This window comes from Chaetodon auriga, chromosome 2 (assembly GCF_051107435.1).
Source record: "Chaetodon auriga isolate fChaAug3 chromosome 2, fChaAug3.hap1, whole genome shotgun sequence".
Lineage (NCBI taxonomy): Eukaryota > Metazoa > Chordata > Actinopteri > Chaetodontiformes > Chaetodontidae > Chaetodon > Chaetodon auriga.
This window is the reverse complement of record NC_135075.1, coordinates 30,074,785-30,098,524: the sequence shown is the minus strand read 5'-3', so window position 1 is coordinate 30,098,524 and position 23,740 is coordinate 30,074,785. Positions and strand designations below refer to the sequence as shown.

Genomic DNA, 23,740 nt, shown 5'->3' with positions numbered 1-23,740 from the left:
TGTTTGTGCTTATGTATATATATGTTTTCTCTGTATCACGTGCGTCCCTGTGTGTTTTGACATGTCTGGGTGAGTGTGTGTGTGTGTGTGTGTGTGAGTGTGTGAGAACGTGTGTGTATGTGTGTGCCTTGCTGACACAAACATGACGTTGATCTATTGCAAATTGAACAGCTCTCGTCTCATCTGCTGCCTCTTCTTCAAAGACCACAATACACACATACAAACACAGCCGCACACACACACACACACACACACACACACACACACACACACATACATACAGCCACACACACAGCCACACACACACACACACTTTATTTCCTGTGGTCCTCTCTCTCAACACTGACCAAATAGATAAAGACAAGCAAGTCAGTGAGACAGTAATTACATGGATCGCGGCTCCAGTCTGTGTTTTAAACAATAATTAAAGCCGCCTGTTCATTCGAGGACTCTTCTCGGCCGCTGGAGATAATTATACAGATGTCACGTCGGTGCTCAAGCTAACACCAGCGGGGGAGGAACACCGACACGGTGACAGGATGAATTGGAAATCAGCTGTGTTGGTTTCCCCTTAATCGTGTATTTGTTTTTCATTTTCTGTACAACATTTTCTTCTTGTAGGACACCAGAAAGGACTGACAGCAAAAATCCAATGTTTTCAGTAAAGTTATTTTTGTATGACTTTGTTGTCATCTGTCTCCCATGTGTACATTAGACAAAAAAAAAAAAAATTTCTAGTGGCCAGCAAGCCTTCCACAGACGTACTCTGAGACCGTCCTCCAAAAAAATGAGAGCATCAGTCGCTCCAGCAAGTGACCCCAAAACACCCAGACATTTGTTAATGTTGAGGTGACAGCGCCCTCTAGTGGCTGCACTAATGATGACTCCTGTGTGGCTGAAGGAGGTAATGGGGGGGGGGGGACGGACGGACGGACGGACGACCAAACATCAGGGTGTCTCGGTCTGTGGTCGTGTCTGTACTCATCTGTTCAAACACATATTCTTTCCCATTTCCTGTCACATGAACGTTATCGGCCACTCTTTTATCACTGACTGTTGACAGGAAGCAGGACGCGAGCAGCACTTAAGTACATAAACTTAAGTACATATTTGAGGTACTTGGACTTTACTTGAGTATCTTCATTTTGTGCTACTTTCTACTTCTGCTCCACAACAATTCACTACATTCATCTAACTAGTTACTTTCCAGATTTATTTCAATAACATAAAATATAATAAGCAATTAAATTATGATATATAACACAGAGGAAAATAAAACTTTACTGATCTGAGGGTACATTTAAATGAAGTATATGAAGTGGTTAAAGCACCTTTAGCAGCCTCAACATTAAAGCAATGAACGCGTTCGCTGTGAGAAGCACGGCGTCCGTCAGGCTCACTGTGCTCTTTAATTGAGGCTTCAACGGCAAAGTTAGTTCTAAAATCCATCAGTGCAGCCTGTGAGGAAACAGGAAACACTTGTTTGCCTCCATAATAATCACACTTTTCATCTTTTCCAGCCGTCACATCTGAATAAAGATGTACATTAACATAAAAGTGACCGAAGCCATCACTGTGACAGTCTGCTGAAACCAGCAGCGTTACCTACTCCACGTCCAAAAGGGCCTTCAGACCTTCAGACTCTTTCTTGTGCCACAGTCTGAATTCTCCACAAACACGTCGTTTCTCTCCTTCATATTCACTTTCACATATTTACATGTACAGTTAGAGTTTGTTCTTAGCTGGGAACATCTGCGATGGAACCGTTTTACTGCAGAAGAATGTGGGCGTCACAAAAAAGCCATAAATCAGCTGGAAATCAGTGGCGGTGTAAGAGAGCCGGCGCTGTGATGAACAGCTGCTTCAAACATGTGCGCTCTGCGTTTAGGCTCCGTATTTCAACTTCATTTCAGATTGTGGCTTGATCACAAAACACAGGAAACAAGGAACAAACTCAAAACAAGCACAATGGAAGCGCTGATTAGTCGAGAGCCGATTACTCATTCTTAACCCGACGCCACCACCACCATGTTCACGGAAGAAAAGCAATATTAAGTCAACAAATTCAACAGATTCGTCTCATCCGTAGTCCAAAGGCAAGAAATCGTATCTATTTGATCATGTGCAGCAAATGTGGCCTGAAATATGAGGGAAAACCAGGAGTACAATCTGAATGTTACATAGATATGATGTAAAAAATAAGAAGGAGACACAAACAAATGTGGTCCTTCATTTCTTACAGCATGGCCTCTCAAACACAAGTTAATGAACCCACAAAAAATGAATTTTGTTCCTCAAGGAGTGCAAACTGATTCACAGAGCGTATCACAAACTTGATGAAATGAGGCTGAAGTGTGTGTGATGGTACCAGGCCGGTCTGAGAGACAGCAGAGACTGATGGACTGCAGAGAAGAGTTCACGTACTTTGCTGAGTAAGTGCTTCTCGTAGTCAGGACTATTTTAAAGGGACGAGACGCTGCTGTTTTTAGCCCAAACACAAACCGTACACCTGTCATTCATCGCAGCCTGCAGACAGACAAACATTTGCATTCACTTTACAGAGAAAACTGAGAACGGTGTGAGTCCTGCAGAGGAGGCAGGTTTCATTTCAGGTTATTTAATCAGCAACAGCTTCAGTGTCTGCTGCTGGAAACACACGCATGTACGTACAGTTCATGGTAACATCACGTAAGAAATATATGAGTGAAATTTATCCTTCTGCAGTCGTTTGAACTAAAGGACACAAACAGCTCTCAGGAACTTTATTTTATTTTGTACAGGATTCGCAGTACAACTCACAGGAGTTCATGTGAGTTCATGAAAGGTGCAGTTTGTGGAAAATATCCTGTGCACAGAGCAGTACTCCCAAAATCACTGTAAGATGTTTGGCTTTCATACGTGTCGCTGTCTGAAAAGTTTTAAAAAGCTGAAAGCCAGAACATAACTTACCAAACAGCTGCTAACAGCAGCTTCAGTAAAGCAGTATAATCTTCATTTTACATTTTACTTTCTTGTAAGCAAAAAGGCAACTGGGGATATCATTGTCAATGACATTTAGGAGTCAATACAAATCAATAATGGGAGACTGAGAGGAGCTCAAACAGCATTTATCAGGTCGAAACATGTTCGTTGGTCCAGCGTGCAAAATAAGAAAATGCTTATATGGAGTTCTGTGAAAAAGACAAAGGACTTGGTACCTACACACACACACACACACACACACACACACACACACACACACACACACACACACACACACACACACAGCGCTTATGTCTGAGCTGGGCAGGGATGGAGGGCTTGGCCTGACTGACGGTGCTTTGTTCATCCATCCGGCCCTTCTGCCTGTAAATGCAATCCAATCCAATCAACTCTGGGGGCCAGGGACAACACACACATGCACACACACACGCACGCACACACAAGCAAGTACATGAAGACACACGCACACACAATACACAAAAACAGCACAGTCCCAAAGGGGCAGATGCTCCAGAGGTCTGACAAGGCAATCACAAGACCTTATCCATCACAGATGACAGAGGAGGAGGAGGAGGAGGAGGAGGAGGAGGAGGAGGAGGAGGAGTGGAAGAGGAGGAGGAGGAGTGGAAGAGGAGGGGGGATGAGAGGGATAGATGGGGGCATTGGTTGCAATGAAATAAGTGGAGACAGAGTGATGGGGATAAGGACATGAGAGGGATGGTGGGCTGCTGGGGTGGGGGTGGAGAGATGCAGCAGCAGTGCACATGTACAGTGTGAACCAACACCACCAGACGGCAAGTCATAGAAAGACAGACAGAGACAGAGGACAGCGGAGACAGAGAGAGACACAAACTCTGCTAAATATCATCTGGATACGAGGATCATCCATCACATCCTAAAGCTCAGGACAGGGCGCACACACACGCACACACACACGCACGCACGCACGTGCGCGCGCGCACACACACACACACACACACACACACACACACACACACACACACACACACACACACACACACACACACACGCTGGCAGTCTGGACCACTCTGATCCAGACTGAAACGTCACTGGATGGTCTGCACATTCATGACCCTCAGAAGACGAATCCTACTGATCCTCCAGCACCACCACAAGGCTGACATTTGGAGTTTTGAGCGAAAGTTCTCAACATCTATCAAACGGACATATTGGTCAACTTTCCATCCAAACATGACACTAATTTTAACCAACTTTTGAGGAAAATCTCCAAAGGAAAAAGTTTTCCATCCACCACAGCTATGTGAACATTAGGAGCTGGGTGCATCACTGCAGCGTCTGCCTCCAGTCCAGTGCCATTAAACCACTGCAGAAGAAGAGCGTGCAAGTTCAAAAAGCAAGTGCTTAAGAATCCAGTGTTTCCACTAAAGTATCATAAAGAACCCAAGTCAAGTGAAAATTTTAGTTTGCACAGCTAACAACACTTCAGCTGCACTTTGCTAATCAGCGAATGTCAAAATGTTAGCATGCAGGCGATTAAAAGCATGGGCTCATTACTCAGATCCTTCAGGATTAGACAAAGTGTGTGACATAAGCTGGTGGCATGTCTTTCCAAGTGCAGTCAGGAGCTCAAACAGCTGTTCTCAGGTCAGACTGGCAGGTCCATGGGGAAATGAGAAGGACACGGGGATAAAAAGATTTGACAAAAAAAGACAAAGGGAGGAGGAGGAGGAGGGCTGCATGGAGGATGGATGGATGGACACTGTAGGTGAGTGTAAAAATGAACAGATACATGATGAATTCAGGAGGTGGGACATATGTGCCATTTGGGGGAGAGTAAAATCATCTTGAAAAGACAAGGGAAGGTTTTAATGAAAAGTACTTGTGGGACTGAGGAGGAAGAGGAGGAGACACACTCGACAGAGAGCAAAAACATCAGCAGGAAGAGGGAAGGTGAAGCACTGAGCTGACTGGATTAAGGGGGGTTGTATATTTGGCCCCTTGAACCAGCAGCTCCTCCTCTAAGCCACCATCTGCCAGCAGGGAGCCGTGGCCTCAGGCGAGGGTATTACTTCTCTCATGACAGACTCTGGGGACTGGGGAGAGGGGATGTGACCCCCACAGACTGTCAGGCCAACATCGACCTGGATGAGATGCTGTGCTCTCTGCAATTACCTTCAGCGCAGATTACGGCCGTAAATAAGACTGAACACGAGAAGTTTGTGAAGTGTGAAGGGGCAGGAGGTGCAGCAGACATTAACTGTGTGCAGCACACACCGATTCAAAGCAACGAATTTACAGTGAAACACAGCAATCAAGAAAGAGGAAACACAAAAGGGTTTGACACAGAGCACATACTGCCACATCTGCAGTCCTTTTGTCCGTATCCTTATTACTATCAAATTAAGGCAAAATCACGAACGTTTTAATGTAAACATGAGCAACAACAAACAGAATCAGTGAAACGTACTGAGCACGTTTGTCTGTTTATTTTGTCGCCGGCTCTAATCTTCCTACTGAGACTTCACTGCTTCCAGGAAATAGACCTCTGCTCACGCTCCAAGTCCAACACTGACCAAAGCTCTCACCACCTGCTCAGCTACCAAACAAACTTAGTGCTCGCCGGCCTGTCAGCCTGTAGATCAGCGATGGACAGATCGGCTCGGACGTCTGAGTCCGTCACCCACCCAAACCATGTGCTCAGACTTAGAGACCACGCCCTGGTGGACATTTCACTGATTTACTGTAAAGAAATAAACGTTTCAGGCAGCTGTGATGCAGCTCAGGATTGATCAGGACGACGGCTGCTGCACTCCAAACCCTCACAGTGTGAAACTGGACCGTGGGCGGCCTTCTGGATGTGTGGAGGAACACAGATCGTTAATTAGCATTAGGTCCTGACCACCCTGTCGGCCACGCGCTATCAATCACAACGTTAGCTTTTACGAGCCGGCCCGCAGACTGCCCGCCATGCCCGTGGATGTGACTGCGATCTGTGGATATTATTCCTGCTGCCCGCTGAGTTTGTGGAGACGCGCTGCTGCAGTTTGGTTTTTACTGCCTGTTAGTTTTAATAACTGTTTTGCACATTGATTTAAATACTTTTATCATCTCCTGGTCCTCTTCTTGTCTCTGTTAATGTCATGTTACAACACACACACAGATTTACTGTAAAAAAAATACACACAGAGCATCAACAAGTATCACAGTGAAACCCTTCTTCCATGTTATCAGCTTTATGTTGCCTGGAGCCTAAAATCTTGGAAGATGGAGCATAAATTGCTTTACTTCATTGCTTAAAACTGAAAAACTAAAAAGCACAGCACGTTTAGAGGTCAGGCTAACACTCTGGGTATAACGTGTCTGTGTAAAGAAATCTGCTGATATTCACGATGAAAGTCCTCCAGTATCAGAGAGTAAAAGAGGAAAGGAAGGAGAATAAGTGGATAACTGAGATCTGTGTTCGTCTCACGGAAAACCAAACCACTGTCGTGAATAAATACATGAAGTTGAAAAGCGCTGAGGCTAAAAGGGTCACGAGATAAAAGTCAAAGTGGTAAAATGAATATATAACCATATTTGTCACAGTGTGGGAGTATACTTTTAATTAATACAACGTTGTTGCACCACATTAAGGTTGTGAAAAGATTTTCCAAACACATCATTGGCCTCAAGCTGAGGTGATGAGGATGTGGGTCCAGTCGTTTGGACCGATGACTCTAGAGATCCTAAGAAAGATTGTCAGCTCTCTACTAGGCAACAGTAAATGTCATTTATGGAGGAAACAGCCTGGAAAAGCTCAAACGTTTCTTATGTCTCATACAATGAGTCATTATGGAGAGCAGTGTGGTTCTGCAGCCCTGTGAACTTCTCATCAGGTCTTAATATAACAGCTGACCTCATGTTTTATTAGTCGCTCTCTGGAAATGTTTGGAGGACACTTTCACATGACAGAGCCTTGTTTACAGACGTATGAACCATTTCAGGTACTACTGCAGAACTATTAGCCTGAAACAAGCTCACTAAACATTATAACAGATCTTTTGGCAGCAGCCATGTTGGAAAAGTACTCAGACAGCCAAAATTCGGGAGATGCCACTGAACTGAACTCAGGACTGGGACAGCCCTGGATGCTACTACATACAGGAGAGTGTAGTTTCCCTTCCTACAAAAGGTAAAAGACACCATTTATTAGGTTTCTATCACATGTCAAGTCTGGACCAATCACAACAGGCCATTTCACATTGACCCAGGCCTGTGAGGCACATGCACATGTCACTGTTCAGCAGCTCAAACTTCCTGTCTGACTTGATCGTCTCCATGTTGCCTTGAAATAAATCTGTTTCTGTTGAGAAAAGCTCTTTATTTGACAGGCAGTGCGCCGCTCTCTCTCTCTCTCTCTCTCTCTCTCTCTCTCTCTCTCTCTCTCTCTCTCTCTCTCTCTCTCTCTCATCTTCTGTCTGAAACAAAGCTCGTTTGACCTCATTTCAAAAAGATTTCAGTGGCCTCTGTTTTAGTGAAAACTGCATGATGTGCTGTGGAAGAGCCTAAAGCTCGACAGAGAGCCCTGATATCCATGAACCCTTCATTCAGCAGCTTCCTTTCCTGCTTCCTCACCTTCCCTAACACTTCCTCCTCCTCCTCCTCCTCCTCCTCCTCCTCCTCCTCCTCTCCTGTAGACAGCAGTGACATTTAACCACCATTCATCAGCAGTTAAACTTATCTCTCTGCAGGCTGGTTAGAAATCTCTCGTATTGTTCTGACTGAACGCCACGCTGTGAGCGAGCGGTCGCCAACTCCTACTCCTTCCTGCTCCTCCTAATAGCCACCTCCTCTTCCTCATTTTATCTTCCTTTACCATCTCCTTTTGTTTCTCTGAAACTACAGCTCTGCTCCAGCCCGGATCATCATGCTCTTCTTCTCCTCTTTGTATTAGTTTGTCCTCCTTCACCACCTTCTCCTCCCTCCCTGAGCTCCTCCCCTCGGAGCTGCAGACAGCTGTGATATTTAACGACCATTCATCAGCACCTCCACCCTCCTTCTTCAAGCTCGGTGAGAAGTCTGTTGTTTTGTTTTTGTCTGCACCTCACGCTGTGAGCAGTTTAATCATCCGACTCCTTCCTGTTAACTCCTTCCTCATGGTCATCGTCTTCCTCATCCTTCTCTCCTCATCCCAAAAATGCCCTCTCTTCCTCAGGTTCTTCCCACCTCCAACCCCAATAACCATCCTCCTCCTCTGTTTGTCTCTCTTCTGTCTGTCCTCCCTTTGTTCAAATGTCATCCCTGCTGTCCCTCATCCTTTTCCACATTCTTGCTTCCTCTTCAGCTCTTTCTTTATTGAACTTTCTTCCTCTACATCAGCTTTTCTTCATCTCCTCATCCTCATGCTCTCTTACTTCTCCTCCCCCACCTCTTCTCTTCCTCCGTCCAGCATCATCCTTTTCTTTCCTGCTTCACCTATTTTTCCTCATCCTTCTTCGGTCTCACCAGCTTATTATTTTTCACAGTGTTGTGATGAAGAGGAGCTTTGAAACACTGAGGAAGACAAAACTTGACAGCAGCGCCCCGTAAAGAAATGATCACCATCTGAACGGGTTGATTTTATATCAGTCCATTCAAATACGATGGGATCAGTCTAATCTCCCCCTCCCATCATCGTCCTTCTCTTCTTCACCTTAATTTCAAACTTTTCCTTCAAACCACTCCCGTTCCCTCCACCTGCTTCTTCTCTGTACAAGCTTCAAATCTTCCTCCATTTTCACTCCTTGTCCTCCTCCCTTACTTACTCTTCTCTTCTCCTCTCTCCACCCTCTCTTATTCCTCCACTCGTTCTCCTTCCTGACCCTCTTTGCTTGACTCCTTCTTCTGAGACCTCCTCATCCATCTTCTGATCTTCCTTTCCTTAAATTTTCTCCTGTCTCCAGTACCAACCTCCTTTTCTTCTCCTCATGTCTAAATAATGCCTCCTCCTTCTCCTCATCGCACTGTCCCAGTCATCCACCCCTTCTCTTCTATCTTCTCACATTACTCCTCACTCATCTGTTCCTTTCTGTCTCCCTTTCTCCTCCTCCTCCTCCATCAATCCCCTGCACCGCAGACAGCTGTGATATTTAGTGAGCATTCATCAGCATCTGCAGTAAAGCCATCCCTCTTCAGGGCCTGTTAGAAATCTGTTGCATTGTTCAGCTTGTGCATCACGCTGTCAAGAAAGTCGTTTCTCTGCCTGGGGCGACATTTCAGAGGAATCAGCAACTCAGAAAACCTCTCCAACCATCCGTCGACTTCTCCTGACCCGTTTACAAATATATGCCTTCTTCTTCATGAACAGAGGGGATCTCCATTCTTCAAACACGTGAGTTTTACTGTTAGATCTCACCAAGCACACTGTCTAACCTTTGTCCTCTGACTTCCCAGCTGCTAATATCCAAAGGCGACAAGAGAGGAGCTGATCAATAAATAAAAGACTACTAATAATAATAATAATAACAATAATGATAATAAAACCCAGTTCCAAAAACATGATACTCGTTTTTGATATATAGTCAATATATTTAATGTTTCTCCTCATCAGCTTCATTGATTTCTGTAAATATCTGCTTATTGTGAATCTGATGCAGCAACACGTTTCACAGACTGAAAGATGTGGAACGCTCCAAAAACACCTGTTTGGAACATTCCACAGGTAAACAGGCTGATTGATCACAGGTGAGAGCATCATGATTGGGTATGAAAGGGGCATCCTGGAAAGGCTCAGTCATTCATAGAGGATGGAGCGAGTTCACCACTTTGTGAACACATGATTGGATGAAAGAGATGAACACATGGACTCAGAGACACTTCAGGAAACTGCTGTCAGTGAACACAGTTTGATTGTTAGCGACTGATTCTGGTTTTATTTGTGTTTTCCAGAGTCCAGACTGTTTTGGAATCAGGAGTCGTAATAATATTAACAACAATAATAATCATGAGCAGAAGCGAGGAAACTCATCTGAACACTGTCATGAATGCTAAAAATGTGCTGTAACAAGACCTGGAGGCAACTGCAAGAAAAGCAGCAGCAGTGAGAGGTGGAGGGGGTGGAGGGGGTGGAGGAGGTGGAGGAGGCAGGTGAGGGAAACATGAGAGAGGGAACTGCTGCTTCTGAGTCTGCTGACTGTTTCTGTGGCAGCTCTCAGCTCTCAGGCTACAAACAGGCTGCACATGGTGCCATGCAGGGGAGACCTCAGAGGAGACGAAGGAAAGAAAAAGTCTATTTTTATTTACAGGTAATATTCTCAGAAAATATGTGAAGATAAAGTCATGGAGGTAAGCGCTCTTTGTTGTAAAGATGGAAATACTATCTACCATAAAGGAAAGTAAACATGAGTTTACAGTACTTCTTCCCTCTTGTCAAATCTGGCACATACATTACCCACAATGCAACTCTAGCTGCTGAAAATGTGGTTGCAGATTTGTGTTAAGCTGTATGAGCAGCAGACTGCAGAGGTCTGCTAAGCTCACATCTTTCTAGCTCCACACCAACAGATTTGTTTCATTTCCAAACCTTCAGTCTTCAGCCCATTTATCAGACCTCACAGCTCCCTCTGCAGACACTAAAGGCTTTAAACTACTACTTAACACATGCAGCAGAGCTCCACAACCAGAAAACCCACACTGATGTGTAGAATCAGTCCAGTTCCCCTTTAAGTCGGGTATTTGTGATGTAGCCGACCAACGCTACCGTTATTATGGAAAGCAAAATAAATGGTGATTGGATGCACTTAGATGGTGATTTTCTATCTTAGCAGACAGACGTAGCCGCCGCTCATTTCTACCACACAAACATCACCACAGTCTTCATCCTCTGGGGACCATAAATGTCTAAAACACTGTCATGAATGCTAAAAATGTGCTGTAACAAGACCTGGAGGAAATGTAAGAAAGGCAGCAGCAGTGAGGGGTGGAGGAGGAGATGGAGAAGAGGAGGCTGAGAGGGAAACATGAGAGAGGAAGCTGCTGCTCCTCTGCTGGGTTACATTTCTGCTGTGTTGGGAAAAGGATGATATACAGACTGTATGCAGATGTGGGGGAGCCAAGACGCCAGGGGGGCCTGTTGACATCAGTTTATATGGAGAGAGGCCTCTGGTCGCTCTGTCCATTGATTCTGTCTCCTGGTGGATGTCATTTGATCTCAGCTGCTGCATCAGTTACCATCATTTAAACTCAGAGCATCTCGTGAGGGCTTTGTTCTATTCTGGTAGGACTCAAGTGCGGTGATACTTCCTTATAACCACAGGAAAAACGTAAAGAGGTGATGCAGATAGAATGACTGGTTTGTCAGTTGTTTAGAATATAGAATATAAACAAGTCTCGCACACATTTCCATGAAATTTGGTCCAAACGTTCATGGTTCCCAGATGATTTATCCCACTGACCCTCCAATATCCCTCCAATGCCACCACGAGGCTAACATTTGTGATTCAAATACCGAACAAACGATAAATCTAATATTGGATGGTTTCCCATGAAATGTGGTTCAGACATTCATGATCCCCTCAGGATGAACTGTAATATCTCTGGTAATCCTACTTGTCCATTACTTTGATTTATGACTCAAGACCTGTAAAACATTCCCATCAGCCTCAGCAGTACTCCGTGTTCAGTACTAATCAGCTAATGTTAGCATGCTAATGTGCTAAACGAGGTCGACACACACAACATGTTGGACCTGCTGAACATCATACTGTTAGTACAGTCTTTGTGAGCATGCTGATACCACAGCTTTTAGCTCAGTCTTGTTAGCTTGTGACCCTTCTCACAACAGGTCATATAAAACGTCTGAGCTACAAACATCACTGTGACCTTTAATTATTTTTAGACGCCTGAAGAAGTATTCAGATAAGTCAGAAAAAATAAACTGAATTTTGTTGTTAGACGAATGTTTTTCCTCGTCCTTCCTGTCCTCTTAATCACCTCACGACCACTCAGATTTATCTTGAAACCCAAGTGGCAGGTCCTGGTCTGCAGGACCTGGAGCTGCTGGTCTGCTAAACAAGTCGCTGTTATGACGCAAAGCATAACAGTAAGTGCAGCAGCACACGCCACCAGGCTTTGGCTGAGAGTGAAAACACCAGAGTAATTCAGACACTTCATTAGAGCTCTATAATGTACTGTTCCACTAAACATTCATTTAAACTACATTTCATTTCATTTAAAAGCTACATTACAGCGAATATTTATTCCACACGCATCTCACTTCTATAAAAGGGGAGAGAAGGGAGAGCAACAGTGAATGTCTGGGTTTCATTAGAGAATGTGATGTTCCTTCACACTTCCACCACCTATTCACTGCAGATTCTCCACATGTCCACCACAGTTATTTTCATCTGGGTCATTCAAGGAAGGGAGCCCAGCATTGCTTACTCCTCCTATTGATTTGAGTCTAATGGATTTCATTGGACCTCCCATGATTCCACATTAATATTTCATCGGCCCTACATTTCCTGTCTGTATCACTGTAAAAACCTGAGCACCATCACCACCATCACTGCTGTCAGACTGCTACAAACAGGGGAGAAGCTGTGTGTGCTGTGGAGACTCAGCGGTGGAGGAAAGGACGGCAGGGATGGACACAAAATAACGAGAGAAAGATGACAGATAGCTTTCAGAACAAAGGCCACACACTGCAGAAACCCTGAATCGCCTGTACACCATCTAATGACTTGAATTTTCTCCATTGATCCCACCAGTGGCCTGGTTTTCCACTGCGGGTCTGAGCTGGTTTACATGATACACTTTAATATGACAGTGAAGAACACGGTCGGTCCAAACTATTTCAAATCTGAGATCACGAGATAAACGTGATGATCAGGTGACAAAGGCTGCATGTTTTCTGAAATATGAAAGAGAATGACAGAATGTCACCATGTAGACTCCTTCTAATGTTCCCCGTTTGTTTTCTCTTTACATGAATCTGACCTCAGGTCTGATGCAGGTCTGGTTAGTCTTGAGGCTTCACTTCACTTCACTTCACGCCGCTGTGAACACCAGGTAGTTTGTAGTTGGTGTCCCACTGATCACAACCACTACTTTCTGCCTTAATTACAGTCAATTAAATGTTCGACTGTATAACGTAATATTTTGACAAACCAAACAGTTGAATCAACTTCTCTAAAACAGTTTCAACACAAACTGAACATTATAACACTCACAAACATAGAATTTATTGCAGGACTGTTGCATTAGGCTGCATTAGTTTTCGTTAGGTGTACCTAATAAACTGGCAACTGAGTGTATCCCACTGTTTATTTACAGAGAGCCAAAGTACAAAGTGCTTTATATAAGGTGTTAAATTTAAAAAAAAAACAAATATAAAATACTGTTTGCTGATAAAATGTATGAAAACAACTAAAAACAGAAATAAAATGACAGTAAAAGCCAAATTAAACAAAGTAAATGGAGCATAGGGTCTCCAGTGTGAGGAGAAAAATGCTAATTATCTCTAATGATCTTTTTCTATCTATAAAATAAACACGAGTGGCTGATGTCTGATTTGACACTTGGTTTGACATGACATGACTCGTGGGGTGCGTGGACACACAAAGACATAATTAATAACAAACAGATCATTCCAACAAACTGGCTGCTTCAAGGACAGAAAACCAGTTGGAAACCAGTTTAAAACCAGTTGGAAGTATATGAACACAAACACAGCAGATGAACTGCCAGGTACGTTCAGGCTTTGAGGTGACTGGAAATTAGTGTGTCCGTTTGAGTTGACGTCAGTGTCTAAGTGAGTCCGTCTCAGTTAAGCCCAGTGGATGCTCTGTCTCTGTCTGTCTCTGTCTCTGTGTCTTCTCTCCTGGTTTCTCTCTTTTGGAAACATGAGATTCAGTAGCTGCACACTGCTGTTTGACTGCTCACTGCTTCCTGTCCTTCTCTTAGGCTGCACTGCCCCCTTGTGTTCACACATGCCCTATACTGAAGTGACTTATAAGCGGTGAGGACACACACAGGGGTGGACACAATAATGTGAACACTGGTGCAGGATAATGCAATCCACTGCAACACTACAAGCTGCGTTCTCATCATCCATCTGACAGAGCTGGATTTATTACCCAGCTTCTGTATTAGATTGCATGATACACAGGCCTGTTTCACAGCTCGTACAAACGTTCATTTCCCTTTTCCTCCTCTCAGCAGAAATCATTCGTGATTAAATCCTACTTGTTTGTTAGATGTAAGATTATGTCTGATCCACAGTACAGCTGACACGCCTACAGCCCAACATGTTTCACATGTTAATGAGAAATTCACATTTTACCTCAAATTAAAAAAGATTTAAAAACTGCAGCCTAATGATGACACTGTGTTTGTTAGAGCGACAGTAAAACCAACAAACACGTCATTGTACTTTTTAGTTATCTGGAACCATACTCTACAAAACTAAACCTTTAAAGGATAAAATTATTTACTATCATAATATTTTATTTAGTTTCCTCACCTGATTACAACAAAATAAGGTGATTACATTAATCATGAACAAACACAAGACACCTAACCCAAAACTGACCCTTGGGGGGCCACTGACGACCCTGTAGTACACGGGAGGAACTCCAGCTCACCAAACCTTCGTTGTTTTTCGTCAACTGTTCAACAATCACCACCAGCTCTAGTTTGGTAGAAATAAACCCTTAATTCACCGAATGGGGAAAGGAGCGAGAGTGGCAGAGGACATCAGAGAAGCATAGAGGTAAACAACGTGTAGAGCCGGAAGATTTCCTCTGGCACCGAGACTGTGATGATACATAAAGTTACTGTAAAATGAAAAAACACCTTTAGGCATCAGCTTCTTTAAAAGTCAGTCCAACACCAGTGGAGAATCATCACATCAGGACACCGAGTCCTCACATAAAACCAACCAACCAACCAACAACAAATTCCAAAACTCAATCCATACTGACACACTTGGTAGCCTGCGCGCACATCTGATTATCAATCAGAAATACACAACTGCCTTCTTCTGTGAAGCCTGAACACACACGGCAAACAACAGAAAAATAGCTGTGGACACCGCGGCAGGTGCAACGAACAACATTATTCCAAAGAACTGCACAACAAAACATCAGCAACACAGAACAACACAGAGATGAAGAAACGATGCAAACCGCTCAGCAGCCACAAACGTACATGAAAGCAAAGAGCTGCAGCTTTTACACACCGGGCAGCACACGCGCACACACACACACACACACACACACACACACACACACACACACACACACACACACACACACACAGCTATGTTACTCGGCAATGGGTGCACTCACCTGTCTGAAGGTCAGTCCGTGACTGTGTGCACCTGAAGTCCTCAATGATCTGCTTTGGTTCAACTTCTGTGCTTGGCCGTTGGGATCATGCCATACCAAGTCCTCTCAGCCCCAGTCTCCTGGCCTCTCTGTCCCAGTATAACCAGTCCACTCAGCTTCTGTCCTCCTCGGAGTTACGACCAGCAGGAAGTTTTAAGTCCTCACAGAAGGAAGAAGTTCAGCAGTGAATAAAACAGGAATCGACGCTGGAGGATTCGCTGCGATCATTTAGCATTTTAGCATTTTGCGAAACAGACGTGCACTTTGCGCTAGCCTGCTAACGTTAGCTAGCTTAGTTTCCACCTGTTGTAACATCGGCTAGTTGCTGATTCTCCGTCCTGAAGTCTCTGACTGTTTTATCTAGAACAAAATCATCATTCCAGGCAAACTTTCCTTAAAATGATCGCCTTCGTGCCTCCTCTGTCTCTGCCCAAACCCACTTTGAACACTCCGCTTTGGTAACGTTTGAGTCTGTGATGTTAACAACAACTGCTAACGTCTTTAGATTTGGCGCAAATGCCGCACTCAGAGGTCTAAGGTCAAGGTGGAATAGTCCATTAACTATGAAAATGTGGGTGATAATATAGATATCGAAATGGACCGGTCCACATTTAACACGGAGGCAGGTTCGTCTTTATCTGTTACAGATTATTATACGTTTGGAGGCACAAACAAAGGAAAAATCACATAAATACATTTTTAATCAAAGAAACACAAATTCAAGAGGCCTTAGGCAGGTGCCCGTCTACGTGTCAGAATGAGTATAAAACAAGGATCATTCATGTTTATGACAGATGTGAATACTGTTGATTTGTATGAAAATCTTACACGGCGTACAGTCAGTAACAACAACAACAACAACAACAGTAATGGTAAAACTGATAATAAGAAATCATTGTTGCTGATATGGGGCGGCACGGTGGCGGTGGTTCGATCCCCGGGTCGGGCAGGGCCTTTCTGTGTGAAGTTTGCATGGTCTTCCCCTGCATGCGTGGGTTCTCTCCGGGCTCTCCGGCTTCCTCCCACAGACCAAAAACATGCTCGTTCGGTTAATTGGTGACTCTAAATTGTCCTTAGGTGTGAGTGTGAGTGTGAATGGTTGTCTGTCTATATATGTGGCCCTGCAATCGACTGGCGACCGGTTCAGGGTGTACCCCGCCTCTCGCCCGTTGACAGCTGGGATAGGCTCCAGCCCCCGCAACCCCGAAAGGGATAGTCGGTATAGAAGATAGATGAATGAATGAATGAATGAATGAATGAATGTTGCTGATATCTGTCTTCAGTTAAACTGAGTTGGTCTTGCAGCGCACATTGTTCCTTTATCCAGGCAAAAAAGAAAGAAAGAAAGAAAGAAAGAAAGAAAGAAAGAAAGAAAGAAAGAAAGAAAGAAAGAAAGAACAAGTAAAGAAAAGCAGACAGATTAACAAGCAGAGAGAGAGACAGACAGTTTGACTGGCAGACAGTGTGTCCACTCGTGGGAATGACTGAAGACAATCAGGGACGCAGCCTTCGTCCACGGAGCTCCGAACAAACTGCCTGCAGACATCAGGGACGCAGCTCGCAGATTATTTTCAAAAGAAAACTACAAAGTCATCTCTTCACTTCAGCATTTAACTAACGAGCTGCTGGTTCCTGAAACAGGTCTGAAACCTGTGTGCTCGCGCTGCTGCACTTCTTTTAAAATGTGTTTTACTTGATTTTATGCATTCTGTGTAACCTATTTGAACCTATATCTTTTTATTATATGCCGTGATTTGATGCTTTATCCATATTTTTGTTTTCACTCTTATTCTACTCCATTTTTATCTCTTAAAGCACTCACTTGGTGCACGCAATTTCTTTTCTGTAAACCAGTTTGAGCTGCAAGTCCTGCATGAAAGGTGCTGTACAAATAAAGTTTATTATCATTATTTCTATATAATACTGGGTAGGACCCCGTTTGCACCCAGAACTTCATGGTGGACATTATCAAGAACCTCTCAGAGCTGAACTTCAGGCTCCAGCAGCTTCTCAGCTCTCTGCTTTCTAATGTGAAATCATGTGAAGAGACATTAAAGATGTGGGAAGTGCAGCTGGAAAGAGGAAAAAGCTGCTGTGACGTCTGAAAATGCTGCCGAGTGTGAAAACCTCTTCAGGCATTTGGTGAAAGGCTTCAGAACATGAAAGTAAAAAAAGGAACTGAACATATTTGCTGTTTAATGTGGAACCAGCTGATGTGCCCGAAAACCTACGACATTAAATCATTGGGCGGCAAAGCAACGAGCTGCTGCTGAGAGCAGCTCTGTTCAAAGGATTTACTGAAACGCCCTCGACAGGAAAAAGGTTCCTCAGCGCTGAAGACTGTGGACATAAAGGGATACAGTCCAGGTGAGGTTTCTCCATCGTCGACTGTCCAGTTCTGGAGAGTCTGAACCCACTGTGGCTTCATTTTCCTGTTCTTAGCTGACAGGAACCTGCTGTGGCGTTCTGCTGCTGTAGTCCGTCCACTTCAAGGTTCCTGTGCTGCGTACTCACAGACGCTCTTCTGCTGTCACGCCTGCTGATTTGAGTTTCTGTCGCCTGGTTATTCAACTCTCGTTAACGAGGCGATTTCGCCCACAGAGCTGCTGCTCACTGGGTGCTTTCAGGCCTTCACACCCTCCTCTGTGGAGAGGATGGTGATCAGCAGTTTCTGAGATGATCAAACTTTCTCATCTGGCACCAACAATCAGTCCACACTTACATCATAAAATCATACTTTTTCACCCTCTGAGGTTTGGTCTCAACTGAAACTGAACCTCTTCACCATGTCGGCACACTTCCTGCATTGAGTTGCTGCAGCGTGATTGGCTGTACAGATATTTGTATTAACAAGCAGGTTCAGGTATACCTAATAAAGTGGCCACTGAGGGTATGTTTTGTCTTTCTGATCTGTGTCTTGCAGACTGTGATGCTTCACATCTCAAGAGGTCAAATCCACACGCAGGCTGAAATGAAGGCTTGCAGGCGCACAGTTTGAGTCGTCTGGTGGGAAAACCACAGACCTTCATCAGTCTTTATTTGCACTATTAGAGATTACATGACGCCATGTTAGTGGATTTACAGAGTTTAAGAACAAAAATTAAATAAAACCAGACAAAGATGGAATAGAGTTTTTTAAAAAGTAACTGATTATAAACATATCAGTTCACATGATAAGGCTGATTGGTAAGTGATAAATTTAAGTCAGAAGTTATAGCAATATATGAACAGCAACCAGGTACCATGCACATATACACACACACACACACACACACACACCTGTACATGCACATATATTGTAAACACACACACACACGTGTGCAGACTAGAGGTGCACAGAGACGTCATCATCTGTCTCTGTCTTGACACAGAAGACGAGAAGTCACGATAAATCTGACAAATGTTGTATTTTCTGATGTTCTGTGGAAAAACAGTCTGATTTAATGTTGGCATGAAATGATCAAATATATTTCCACATCATCATCCTGAACTTTACATCTCTCTTCTCACCTTTTACTTTTTCAACTGAACTACGTTTAATACAGTCTGAACAGAGACTGAGTGCAAAAACCTTTTCTAAATCAAAAGGAAATAAAAACTAACATTAAAAAAAATAAAAAAAATGTATATAAAGAAGGTCGACAGAAAACCAGTGTTAAATTCTAACACTGCCGCCTTTGAGCCTCTTGACGTGTTAATGTGGAACAACGTCACACCATCAAGTCCTGACGTTCATACAGACAGATCTGACGGCCCCTGGATACCACGGATAATCAATTATAAATATAAGACGGGGACAAATACATAAAAGAGCGTTGAACACAGAATCAGACTGAAGAAATGAAAACACTGCTGGCAGAATAAAACATCAGAGAGGCAGAAAACAGATGTAGAAAAACATAAAGTCTATTAATGCAGAGAGAGGAAGGTGGAACACACTATGCTCTGTTCAGGCAGCACAGTGGCTGGACATCATTCTGGAGCCCTGTGCACCACAAAGTCCTCATCCAGTGTGACCAGTCCCCCCAGCCTCTGTCCCAGTATAACCAGTCCACCCAACCTCTCTGTCCCACTATAACCAGTCCACTCAGCCTCTGTCCCAGTATAACCAGTCCACTCAGCCTCTGTCTCACTATAACCAGTCCACCCAGCCTCTCTGTCCCACTATAACCAGTCCACCCAGCCTCTCTGTCCCAGTATAACCAGTCCACCCAGCCTCTCTGTATGAAATGTAATGGCCGACACACTGACGCCTGTCAATCACGGAGCTGACTGCTCCCCCCCCCCCCCCCCCCCCCCCCCATGTTTCCATCGAATTATTTCTGTTTTCCTGAATAAAACATTCAGTATCAGGTGTATCCCTAGTGTGTGTACACACACACACACACACACACACACACACACACACACACACACACACACACACACCTATCCATCCCCGCGTGCAAAGAGAAAATCATCTATATAATTAAGTTGTTGTGTTCTCGTGCTCATTTTGCTGACTCATTGAACAGAAGGTGACTCAGACTTTCTGGTATTCACTGTGACAAAGGTTAGAAAAGTGCTGACAGCATGTTTCAGCGTGAAGCTTCGATTAAATCCTCACTCTTTGTATCTTCCTGTCCCGGTGGAGGAGGTGCTGAGCGTGGAGCAGGAGGAGTGGAGGAGTCTCAGTGTGTCTGGCAGTGGAGCTGATCTCAGAGCAGTTCACTGAGAGTCATCTGCACATGTTGTGACTCCTCTGTCAGTCACTGCTGCCTGAAGCTCTCCTCTCCACTCCACCTCCCACTAACTCCCTGGATCATCAGGACACAGCTGACCGGCTTTCGGCCAATCAACGTTCAGCTCGCTCACTCTGACGGAGATCACCACAGACTGATGAGAGAAGAAGACAGACAGCAGAGGTCATAGGTCAGAGTTTACACAGACGCCTTCTTCAGCTGACAGTCAGTGAAACAGCACATGCAGAATAAAGCAGCAGCAGGGACTTCAGTGGAGCCCCTGAACGCATCACGGCTGCAGAAACAGAGATATTACTCTGACTGGACTTCAGCAGAGGTTCTGCTCTGTCGAAAGACCACATGGTTACTAAATGTAATGATGGTTCTCTGAAGTAAGAGCCAGTGATTTTCAGGTTTCATTCGCACTGATCTGAGAGCTGTGACAACAATGAACTGATCAGCTGTTCAGTGCTGAAATGGGAGAACAAACACTTTGAGGTCAGATTTGATGGTACGACGGTCTGATCAATGAGGACCTCTGTCTCTATGACATCATGGAAACCCGTCAGCCGTAATCCAGCTCTGAGAACAACAAGCTTCTGGCTCATCTGATTGGCTGACTCTGTCTTGAAGCCAATCACCACAGGTTCACAGAGGAAGGCAGCTTCTGAGAAGGTTGGAGGTTCACAGGAAATGCTGGATCTGGGTTAGGTACGACACTGTTGAAGTCAGCGTGGACTGGCACGATCCTCTACTGACCTGAGAGACTTCAGTCTACAGCGCGGACTCTCCAGGAAATCAGACAGCAGCTGCAGTCCAGAAACCATGAGCACATTGTTGGTCAGCTCCAGCTCGGTCAGGTGGGACAGGTTGGACTGTGCCAGAGAACCAAAGCTGACCTCTGACAAGCTGCAGTCGCTCAATCTGAAGAGAGTAAAGGAGGCAACGTGACTAAACCACATTCCTGCTTGAAACATTCAGTGTTGAATAACCCGTTCAGAGCTGAAGCTTTGGAATGTAGAAGGTCAGACAATGAAACACCTGGACGGGACGCAGGTATGAAATACCAACGGTGAGAAAGCTCTTATCTCAGCTCCACCGGCTCCATCCACACAAACTCATGCTGTGTAGCCAGCTTTACACCTGCACTTTAGTGTCACCTCAGCTTTCACGTCACGTATGATTTATCTGATCAAAGAAATAAAACCGTGGAGTCTGACCTCAGAGTCTCCAGTCTGCAGTCTGGACTCTCCAGAAAGTCACACAGCAGCTCCACTCCTGAGTCCTGCAGGCTGTTTCCACTCAGCTCCAGCTCTCTCAGGTGGGAGGGGTTGGACTTCAGAGCCGAGGCCAGAGAAGCACAGCTGACCTCTGACAAACTGCAGTAACTCAACCTGAACAGAGAACACGTGACGTGACTTCAGAGGCGTGTTTTTATCTGAAAACACCTGACACCAACAGGATGCAGGTTCAAAACTGTAAAACAGAAAAGGTGAAGAGACGTCCGCCTCCTGAAGGCCAACGGCTCGAATCACTGGTCGAAATTTTATTTTATTCTCTAACCCAAAATATTGTGGCAGAGCACACACTCGACTGTCGAGATCATCACTGGAGGTCACGCCAGCAGACTTTCTGACTGCCACGTATCTGAACGGAGGAGTCTTCTGAACACATCCGGCTCTTCGGGGAGTTCACTTCCTGTACATGCTTACATGTACGTATGATAACAATAATAATGATAATATTAAACGTGTACAGACACCTGAAACAGCGGGGGCTGAGGCCTAAAGACAGGAAGTGAAGTCTCTCAGTGTTTGTGCCCAAGAAGTATTACACATAAATAAAGATGATCTAATTGAAAAGCTACGCTGGGTTTGATTTAATTCGGCCTTTTGTTTGTGTGTCTTTAAAAGTAAAAGTGTTCCCTTTCAAGTTATAAGCTGAACTTCAGCCGACAGTGTCAGATTTATCTATCTGAGGCCTCTTGAGGCCAAAATTCCGGCAAATTCAAAGTAAAACTGACCAGCGGTGAGCATCTAATCTTAGAAGTAAAACCATGGAGCCTGACCTCAGAGTCTCCAGCCTGCAGTCTGGACTCTCCAGAAAGGCCGACAGCTGATTCACTCCTGAGTCCTGCAGTTTGTTGTTGCTCAGCTCCAGCTCTCTCAGGTGGGAGGGGTTGGACTTCAGAGCAGAGGCCAGAGAAGCACAGCTGATCTCCGACAAGCTGCAGCCCCGCAATCTGAATAAACAATAACACACTTGGCTTTAGAAGTCATTCGACATGTTCAGACAATGGAAACTCTGAACACTTGAACGCCACGGGATGCAGGTAGAATTTTCCAGTGTATTCTTGTTCTATTAAGGTTTTGAATGTGGAGCTCAGCGTTGCTCTACGGTCAACAGACTAAACCGCTGAAGAAGAAACAGACTTAAGCATGAAGATAGTGAGTGTTGATCAAAGGAATGTCAGCTTTAAGTAAAAATAAAAACATGGCGTCTGACCTCAGAACCTCCAGTCTGCAGTCTGGACTATCCAGAAAGTCACGCAGCAGCTCCACCCCTGAGTCATACAGCTTGTTGTAGCTCAGGTCCAGCTCTCTCAGATGGGAGGGGTTGGACTTCAGAGCCAAGGCCAGAGAAGCACAGCTGACTTCTGACAGACTGCAGTAACTCAACCTGAAATCAGAACACGAGGCAGATTTCTTCATCTGTTCAGATCAGTTAGTGGTCACCTCGTCACTGTGGATCACTGAACGTCAGACAGTCATACACCTTTTCATGTCAGCACAGATCAATAACACGCTGCTGATCTCAGTCGAGTCTGGAAGGATTATCAAATCAGACATGTTGGATTAAAAAAACTGTCATCTTAAATGTAATCCAGTACCTATAGATCATTTCTGAGAGGGAGCAGGGACGAAGCGTTCAGTCATTTGGGATGACAGACCTCCAAACACCGGTTCTGAGGTTTGTACTCAGGGGTCAGGCTGAGGTTTCAGACCCCTGACCCAAAGAAAACAGAATGAAACAAACAGTGAACCGACCTGAGAGTCTTCAGTCGACAGTTTGGACTCTCCAGTCCAGCAGACAGCAGCATCACTGCTGGCTCCTGCAGTTTGTTGGACTCCAGCTGCAGCTCTCTCAGATGGGAGGGGTTGGACTTCAGAGCTGAGGTCACAACTTCATACTGAGTGTTTGAGAGTCGACAGCCAGAAAGTCTGCGGTCGCATAAAATATCAAAGTTAAAATACAATAAAGTCCGATCTACTAAATGAAAGGACCCCTTTCATCAAGGTTCAGTTAATCATATTTCAGCGTTTCACATGAAACAATAATGAGGGATGTCCTGAGCCGATCCTGAACACTGGTATCAGGTCCGATCCGGACATAATTTAATGGACTCGTATTAATTAAAAAAAAGCTTAATCTGATCCATCACTGAACTTCACTGTCTTTATATTTCACTGTTGTTCGCACTATGAGCTGCTATTCAAATACAGTTTATTATATTATTATATCGGTAAGTGAACGCATCATGATGAGCAGCAGATGTTCATAAGTTATTTTTAACTGATTTCACCATTTATATCTTATAACAGAAGACAAAATTTGATGAAAACATCTAATTTTCCAGATACAATAAACAGTAATCAGTATAGTCCTTTGTCACCTGGCAGAAAGTCCCCAGACTCCCTTAAAAATAGAGCA

The 23,740-nt window shown here is 44.4% G+C and overlaps 1 pseudogene across 1 annotated transcript; it reads right to left on the bottom strand.

The window, feature by feature from the left end:
• Positions 1-19,606: 19,606 nt before the first annotated feature.
• On the bottom strand, positions 19,607-23,566 carry LOC143330607 (uncharacterized; annotated as a pseudogene). Its single transcript, XR_013077966.1, has 7 exons — positions 23,563-23,566; positions 23,077-23,250; positions 22,535-22,708; positions 22,098-22,271; positions 21,250-21,423; positions 20,789-20,953; positions 19,607-20,183 (listed from the first exon to the last, which is right to left on the bottom strand). The product of XR_013077966.1 is annotated as an uncharacterized LOC143330607 (transcript).
• Positions 23,567-23,740: the final 174 nt, after the last annotated feature.